Raw genomic sequence first — 8,858 nt, 5'->3', positions numbered from 1 at the left:
AAACTTGAGGTCTCGAAATCAAATTCGTGGAAAATTACTTCTTTCTCAAAAAAGTATGGCACTTCAGAGGGAGCCGTTTCTCACAATGTTTTATACTATCAACCTCTCCCCATTACTCGTCACCAAGAAAGGTTTTGTGCTAATAATTATTTTGAGTAACTACCAATAGTGTCCACTGACTTTAAACAGTGACTATGTATTGTACAAACAAGTTGTGTATGCATATTAAATGCACTGGACACAATTGGTAATTGTCAAAGACCAGTATTCTTACCTGGGGTATCCCAACATATATGCATAAAATAACAACAATTACTTTGTGTGATTTCAGATACATAATAAAAGGCTTCAGCTGAAGTATGTCATTATCTGAGTGAGAAAATTCTTCTTTCTCAAAAACTGCGTTACTTTTATAGAGGGAGCCATTTTTCACCATGTTTTAAACTATCAACTGCTCTCCATTGCTCGATACCAAGTAAGTTTTTTTTTGTGCTAACAATTATTTTGAGTAATTACCACTAGTGTCCAGTGCCGTCAAACATGTATGAAGCACTGAGTGCCCAAAATTACCAGTTTTACAAACTGTAATGTAAATAATGAATGTAAATTCTGAAAATCTCTTGAAGCTAGTCTGGTTTTGTATCGTGTAAAAAAAAGTGTTCTTCCTTCATTTTCTACAAACAAAATATTTGGTAGGATGTCAACAAAAGCAACACATGTTAGGAGTTTAATGCTATTTACATGTAGCTGTGTGTAATTAATTAATCATAGTATAGTTGACATACTTGTAATTGGCTGTGCAAGTCTTGTTGAAAATTCCAGTTCCTTTGAACCTCTCAGAAACCTGATTGGAGTTTCAATGAGCCAAAAAAACACACACACTTAAATAAGCCCAATGTTAAAAATGTGCCGAGATCATTGGATAACATCAACATTTCTCACAGGCGTGGAACTTCACGGAGGCCATGGACTCTGTTGCCCTGGGCCCAATATCATAGAGCTGCTAAGCACAAAAATTTGCTAAGCAAGAAATTTCTTGCTTAGCATTTCAAAGAACAGTTTGCATTTCAAAAATGTTGTGCTGTGTTACAACATTTGGTTACAAGTGTTGCTGGTCAGCTAATAGTCCAAACTTTGATGTCCCTTTAGTACCGGATCTAAAACTTGATGATACTCTTTACGTAATAAACAGGCAATTATAAATGGCTATTTACCTGTGTCTGTTTTAAAATTACATAGTGTATTTGTGTTTGTTTGTTTGTTTCAAAGTTTTGATGAAAATGCTGGACCCCTTGCTTGTGATATGCAATGAATTTGCTCTAAAATTTGCACATTGAAGAGCAAAGATTGAAACCTACGCAAGTTTTTTGCTTATTTTAGAGCAAATTTGTTGCATTTTTAGGGCAAAATTGGATAAGTTCACAAGGCTTGTGCTTATTTTACAGCAAATTTATTGCATTTTTAGGGCAAAATTTAATAAGTTCACATAGCCTTGTGCTTATTTTAGAGCAAATTCGTTGCGTTTTAGGGCAAAAATTGATAAGTTCATAAGGCTATGGCCTTGTGCTTATTTTAGAGCAAATTTGTTGCATTTTTAGTGCAAAATTTGATACAAAATTGGTTGCGTTTTTTAGGGAAAAATTTGATGAGTTCACAAGGCTATATAAGCCTTGTGCTTATTTTAGAGCAAATTTGTTACGTTTTTAGGGGAAAATTTGATAAGTTCACAAGGTTATAGCCTTGTGCTTATTTTAGAGCAAATTTGTTGTGTTTTAGGGAAAAATTTGATAAGTTCACAAGTCTTGCGCTTATTTCAGAGCAAATTTGTTGCATTTTTAGGCCAAAATTGGATAAGTTCACAAGGCTATAGTGTTGTGCTTATTTTAGAGCAAATTTGTTGCATTTTAGGGGAAAATTTTGTTGCATTTTTAGGGCAAAATTGGATAAGTTCACAAGGCTATGTAGCCTTGTGCTTATTTTAGAGCAAATTTGTTGCATTTTAGGGCAAAATTTTGTTGCATTTTTAGGGCAAAATTGGATAGCCTTGTGCTTATTTTACAGCAAATTTGTTGCGTTTTAGGGCAAAATTGGATAAGTTCACAAGGCTATAGTCTTGTGCTTATTTTAGAGCAATTTTGTTGCGTTTAAGGGCGAAATTGGATAAGTTCACAAGGCTATAGTCTTGTGCTTATTTTAGAGCAAATTTGTTGCGTTTTAGGGTGAAATTGGATAAGTTCACAAGGCTATAGTCTTGCGCTTATTTCAGAGCAGATTTGTTGCATTTTTAGGCCAAAATTGGATAAGTTCACAAGGCTATAGTCTTGTGCTTATTTTAGAGCAATTTTGTTGCGTTTTAGGGCAAAATTGGATAAGTTCACAAGGCTATAGTCTTGCGCTTATTTCAGAGCAAATTTATTGCATTTTTCGGCCAAAATTGGATAAGTTCACAAGGCTATAGCCTTGTGCTTATTTTAGAGCAAATTTGTTGCATTTTAGGGAAAAATGTTGTTGCATTTTTAGGGCAAAATTGGATAAGTTCACAAGGCTATAGCCTTGTGCTTATTTTTGAGCGAATTTGTTGCATTTTAGGGCAAAATTTTGTTGCATTTTTAGGCCAAAATTGGATAAGTTCACAAGGCTTTAGTCTTGTGCTTATTTTAGAGCAAATTTGTTGTGTTTTAGGGAAAAAATTTATAAGTTCACAAGGCGCTTATTTCAGAGCAAATTTTTTGCATTTTTAGGCCAAAATTTGATAAGTTCACAAGGCTATAGTCTTGTGCTTATTTTAGAGCGAATTTGTTGCATTTTAGGGCAAAATTTTGTTGCATTTTTAGGCCAAAATTGGATAAGTTCACAAGGCTATGGCCTTGTGCTTATTTTAGAGCAAATTTGTTGCGTTTTTAGGGCAAAATTTGATAAGTTCACAAGGCTATAGTCTTGCGCTTATTTCAGAGCAAATTTGTTGCATTTTTAGTGCAAAATTTGATACAAAATTGGTTGCGTTTTTTAGGGAAAAATTTGATGAGTTCACAAGGCTATATAAGCCTTGTGCTTATTTTAGAGCAAATTTGTTACGTTTTTAGGGGAAAATTTGATAAGTTCACAAGGTTATAGCCTTGTGCTTATTTTAGAGCAAATTTGTTGTGTTTTAGGGAAAAATTTGATAAGTTCACAAGTCTTGCGCTTATTTCAGAGCAAATTTGTTGCATTTTTAGGCCAAAATTGGATAAGTTCACAAGGCTATAGTGTTGTGCTTATTTTAGAGCAAATTTGTTGCATTTTAGGGGAAAATTTTGTTGCATTTTTAGGGCAAAATTGGATAAGTTCACAAGGCTATGTAGCCTTGTGCTTATTTTAGAGCAAATTTGTTGCATTTTAGGGCAAAATTTTGTTGCATTTTTAGGGCAAAATTGGATAGCCTTGTGCTTATTTTACAGCAAATTTGTTGCGTTTTAGGGCAAAATTGGATAAGTTCACAAGGCTATAGTCTTGTGCTTATTTTAGAGCAATTTTGTTGCGTTTAAGGGCGAAATTGGATAAGTTCACAAGGCTATAGTCTTGCGCTTATTTCAGAGCAAATTTGTTGCATTTTTAGGGCAAAATTGGATAAGTTCCCAAGGCTATGGCCTTGTGCTTATTTTAGAGCAAATTTGTTGCGTTTTTAGGGAAAAATTTGATAAGTTCACAAGGCTATAGCCTTGTGCTTATTTTACAGCAAATTTGTTGTGTTTTTAGGGGAAAATTGGATAAGTTCACAAGGCTATAGCCTTGTGCTTATTTTAGAGCAATTTTGTTGCGTTTTAGGGTGAAATTGGATAAGTTCACAAGGCTATAGTCTTGCGCTTATTTCAGAGCAGATTTGTTGCATTTTTAGGCCAAAATTGGATAAGTTCACAAGGCTATAGTCTTGTGCTTATTTTAGAGCAATTTTGTTGCGTTTTAGGGCAAAATTGGATAAGTTCACAAGGCTATAGTCTTGCGCTTATTTCAGAGCAAATTTGTTGCATTTTTAGGCCAAAATTTGATAAGTTCACAAGGCTATAGTCTTGCGCTTATTTCAGAGCAAATTTATTGCATTTTTCGGCCAAAATTGGATAAGTTCACAAGGCTATAGCCTTGTGCTTATTTTAGAGCAAATTTGTTGCATTTTAGGGATAAATGTTGTTGCATTTTTAGGGCAAAATTGGATAAGTTCACAAGGCTATAGCCTTGTGCTTATTTTTGAGCGAATTTGTTGCATTTTAGGGCAAAATTTTGTTGCATTTTTAGGGCAAAATTGGATAAGTTCACAAGGCTTTAGTCTTGTGCTTATTTTAGAGCAAATTTGTTGTGTTTTAGGGAAAAAATTTATAAGTTCACAAGGCGCTTATTTCAGAGCAAATTTTTTGCATTTTTAGGCCAAAATTTGATAAGTTCACAAGGCTATAGTCTTGTGCTTATTTTAGAGCGAATTTGTTGCATTTTAGGGCAAAATTTTGTTGCATTTTTAGGCCAAAATTGGATAAGTTCACAAGGCTATGGCCTTGTGCTTATTTTAGAGCAAATTTGTTGCGTTTTTAGGGCAAAATTTGATAAGTTCACAAGGCTATAGTCTTGCGCTTATTTCAGAGCAAATTTGTTGCATTTTTAGGCCAAAATTTGATAAGTTCACAAGGCTATAGTCTTGTGCTTATTTTAGAGCAATTTTGTTGCGTTTTAGGGCAAAATTGGATAAGTTCACAAGGCTATAGTCTTGCGCTTATTTTAGAGCAATTTTGTTGTGTTTTAGGGAAAAATATTGTTGCATTTTTAGGGCAAAATTGGATAAGTTCACAAGGCTTTAGTCTGGTGCTTATTTAAGAGCAAATTTGTTGTGTTTAAGGGAAAAAATTGATAAGTTCACAAGGCTATAGTCTTGCGCTTATTTCAGAGCAAATTTGTTGCATTTTTAGGCCAAAATTCGATAAGTTCACAAGGCTAAAGTCTTGTGCTTATTTTAGAGCAATTTTGTTGCATTTTTAGGCCAAAATTTGATAAGTTCACAAGGCTATAGTCTTGTGCTTATTTTAGAGCAATTTTGTTGCCTTTTAGGGCAAAATTTGATAAGTTCACAAGGCTATAGTCTTGCGCTTATTTCAGAGCAAATTTGTTGCATTTTTCGGCCAAAATTGGATAAGTTCACAAGGCTATAGTCTTGTGCTTATTTTAGAGCGAATTTGTTGCATTTTAGGGGAAAATTTTGTTGCATTTTTAGGGCAAAATTGGATAAGTTCACAAGGCTATAGCCTTGTGCTTATTTTAGAGCGAATTTGTTGCACTTTAGGGCACAATTTTGTTGCATTTTTAGGCCAAAATTGGATAAGTTCACAAGGCTATAGTCTTGCGCTTATTTCAGAGCAAATTTGTTGCATTTTTAGGCCAAAATTTGATAAGTTCACAAGGCTATAGTCTTGTGCTTATTTTAGAGCAATTTTGTTGCGTTTTAGGGCAAAATTTGATAAGTTCACAAGGCTATAGCCTTGTGCTTATTTTAGAGTAATTTTGTTGTGTTTTAGGGCAAAATTGGATAAGTTCACAAGGCTATAGCCTTGTGCTTATTTTAGAGCAAATTTGTTGCATTTTAGGGGAAAATTTTGTTGCATTTTTAGGGCAAAATTGGATAAGTTCACAAGGCTATAGCCTTGTGCTTATTTTAGAGCGAATTTGTTGCATTTTAGGGCAAAATTTTGTTGCATTTTTAGGCCAAAATTGGATAAGTTCACAAGGCTATAGCCTTGTGCTTATTTTAGAGCAATTTTGTTGCGTTTTAGGGCAAAATTTGATAAGTTCACAAGGCTATAGCCTTGTGCTTATTTTACAGCAAATTTGTTGCGTTTTTAAGGGGGAAATTTGATAAGTTCACAAGGCTTGTGCTTATTTTAGAGCAATTTTGTTGCGTTTTAGGGCAAAATTGGATAAGTTCACAAGGCTATAGTCTTGCGCTTATTTCAGAGCAAATTTGTTGCATTTTTCGGCCAAAATTGGATAAATTCACAAGGCTATAGCCTTGTGCTTATTTTAGAGCAAATTTATTGCATTTTTAGGGCAAAATTTGATAAGTTCACAAGGCTTTAGTCTTGTGCTTATTTTAGAGCAAATTTGTTGTGTTTTAGGGAAAAATTTGATAAGTTCACAAGGCTATAGTCTTGCGCTTATTTCAAAGCAAATTTTTTCCTTTTTAGGCCAAAATTTGATAATTTCACAAGGCTATAGTCTTGTGCTTATTTTAGAGCAAATTTGTTGCATTTTAGGGGAAAATTTTGTTGCATTTTTAGGGCAAAATTTGATAAGTTCACAAGGCTTTAGTCTTGTGCTTATTTTAGAGCAAATTTGTTGTGTTTTAGGGAAAAATTTGATAAGTTCACAAGGCTATAGTCTTGCGCTTATTTCAAAGCAAATTTTTTCCTTTTTAGGCCAAAATTTGATAATTTCACAAGGCTATAGTCTTGCGCTTATTTTAGAGCAATTTTGTTGCGTTTTAGGGCGAAATTTGATAAGTTCACAAGGCTATAGCCTTGTGCTTATTTTAGAGCAATTTTGTTGCGTTTTAGGGCGAAATTTGATAAGTTCACAAGGCTATAGCCTTGTGCTTATTTTAGAGCAATTTTGTTGCGTTTTAGGGCGAAATTGGATAAGTTCACAAGGCTATAGTTGCGTTTTAGGGCAAAATTGGATAAGTTCACAAGGCTATAGTCTTGCGCTTATTTCAGAGCAAATTTGTTGCATTTTTAGGCCAAAATTTGATAAGTTCACAAGGCTATAGTCTTGTGCTTATTTTAGAGCAAATTTGTTGTGTTTTAGGGAAAAAATTTGATAAGTTCACAAGGCTATAGTCTTGCGCTTATTTTACAGCAAATTTGTTGCGTTTTTAGGCCACAATTGATAAGTTCACAAGGCTATAGTTGCGTTTTAGGGCAAAATTGGATAAGTTCACAAGGCTATAGTGTTGCGCTTATTTCAGAGCAAATTTGTTGCATTTTTAGGCCAAAATTGGATAAGTTCACAAGGCTATAGTCTTGTGCTTATTTTAGAGCAATTTTGTTGCGTTTTAGGGCGAAATTGGATAAGTTCACAAGGCTATAGTCTTGCGCTTATTTCAGAGCAAATTTGTTGCATTTTTAGGCCAAAATTGGATAAGTTCACAAGGCTATAGTGTTGTGCTTATTTTAGAGCAATTTTGTTGCGTTTTAGGGCGAAATTGGATAAGTTCACAAGGCTATAGTCTTGCGCTTATTTCAGAGCAAATTTGTTGCATTTTTAGGCCAAAATTGGATAAGTTCACAAGGCTATAGTCTTGTGCTTATTTTAGAGCAATTTTGTTGCGTTTTAGGGCGAAATTGGATAAGTTCACAAGGCTATAGTCTTGCGCTTATTTCAGAGCAAATTTGTTGCATTTTTAGGCCAAAATTTGATAAGTTCATAAGGCTATAAGTCTTGCGCTTATTTCAGAGCAAATTTGTTGCATTTTTAGGCCAAAATTGGATAAGTTCACAAGGCTATAGTCTTGTGCTTATTTTAGAGCAACTTTGTTGCGTTTTAGGGCGAAATTGGATAAGTTCACAAGGCTATAGTTGCGTTTTAGGGCAAAATTGGATAGGTTCACGAGGCTATAGTCTTGCGCTTATTTCAGAGCAAATTTGTTGCATTTTTAGGCCAAAATTGGATAAGTTCACAAGGCTATAGTCTTGTGCTTATTTTAGAGCAATTTTGTTGCGTTTAAGGGCGAAATTGGATAAGTTCACAAGGCTATAGTCTTGTGCTTATTTTAGAGCAATTTTGTTGCGTTTTAGGGCGAAATTGGATAAGTTCACAAGGCTATAGTCTTGCGCTTATTTTAGGGCAAATTTGTTGCATTTTTAGGGCAAAATTTGATAAGTTCACATAGCCTTCTGCTTATTTTAGAGCAAATTTGTTGCGTTTTTAGGGGAAAATTTGATAAGTTCACAAGGCTATAGCTTGTGCTACAAGGGCCTTGATTAATTATTACGCTCCGAAAAGTGCACAAGGCGTCTTTAAATTGGTGTTCACCCTTACACAAAAACACTTTTTCTTTCTGACAAAATAATGAGGATGGAAATAAATAACAGAGCTGAGTTCTTTGGGTAATGAAGGAAAGAAAAACCTTTATTTTGGTGTACATAAGGTTCACTTGATTAAATTAATGGTTGATAAGCTGTATGGCATGGGGTAGTCATACATCTTTGATGTCCCTTCAAATAGTCCAGGGCCTGAATTTAACTACAATGTTCAATGGTCAGTGACTTTACCTTTGGGCCAGTAAACTCAGGATCTACGTAATAATAATACTAATTTCCAATTGAATAATATCATATGACATGTACCTCTTTAATGTTCAAATGTTCATCTTGGTGTCCGGTAAATATCGTTCAATTCTGTCGAATATCAAAGTGCACTGACCTACAGTATAAGACTAAGATAAATATTCCTTTAGTGTATGTTCAAATACAACAGTTTTAACATGATAAACTTAGTACAAAGTTCTAGCTAAGTTAACATGTTCAGCTACAAAAGCTTATTGTGGAATTTTACTCCAAATTCAAGCCTTGTGTTACAATACAAGTTTAAGTATCTCTCACAGACGTGCCCTTTACTAAAGAAGGCACTGGACACCATTGGTAATCACACAAGATAATTGTAAGCATAAAAACTACTGGTAACTAGCAAAGGAGAACCTGTTGATAGTATACAGCGATGTGAGAAGTAACGTAGTTTTTGAGAAAGAGGTAATTTCTCACTCAAATAATTGAAGACTTCAGCTGAAGCCTTCTATTATGCAACTGAAAGCACACAAAGTAATGCAACTAGGGTGTTGTTTCTTT

The sequence above is a fragment of the Asterias rubens genome, chromosome 16 (genome assembly GCF_902459465.1).
Source record: "Asterias rubens chromosome 16, eAstRub1.3, whole genome shotgun sequence".
In the NCBI taxonomy this organism is placed as follows: Eukaryota; Metazoa; Echinodermata; class Asteroidea; order Forcipulatida; family Asteriidae; genus Asterias; species Asterias rubens.
This window is presented reverse-complemented; position numbering follows the sequence as displayed.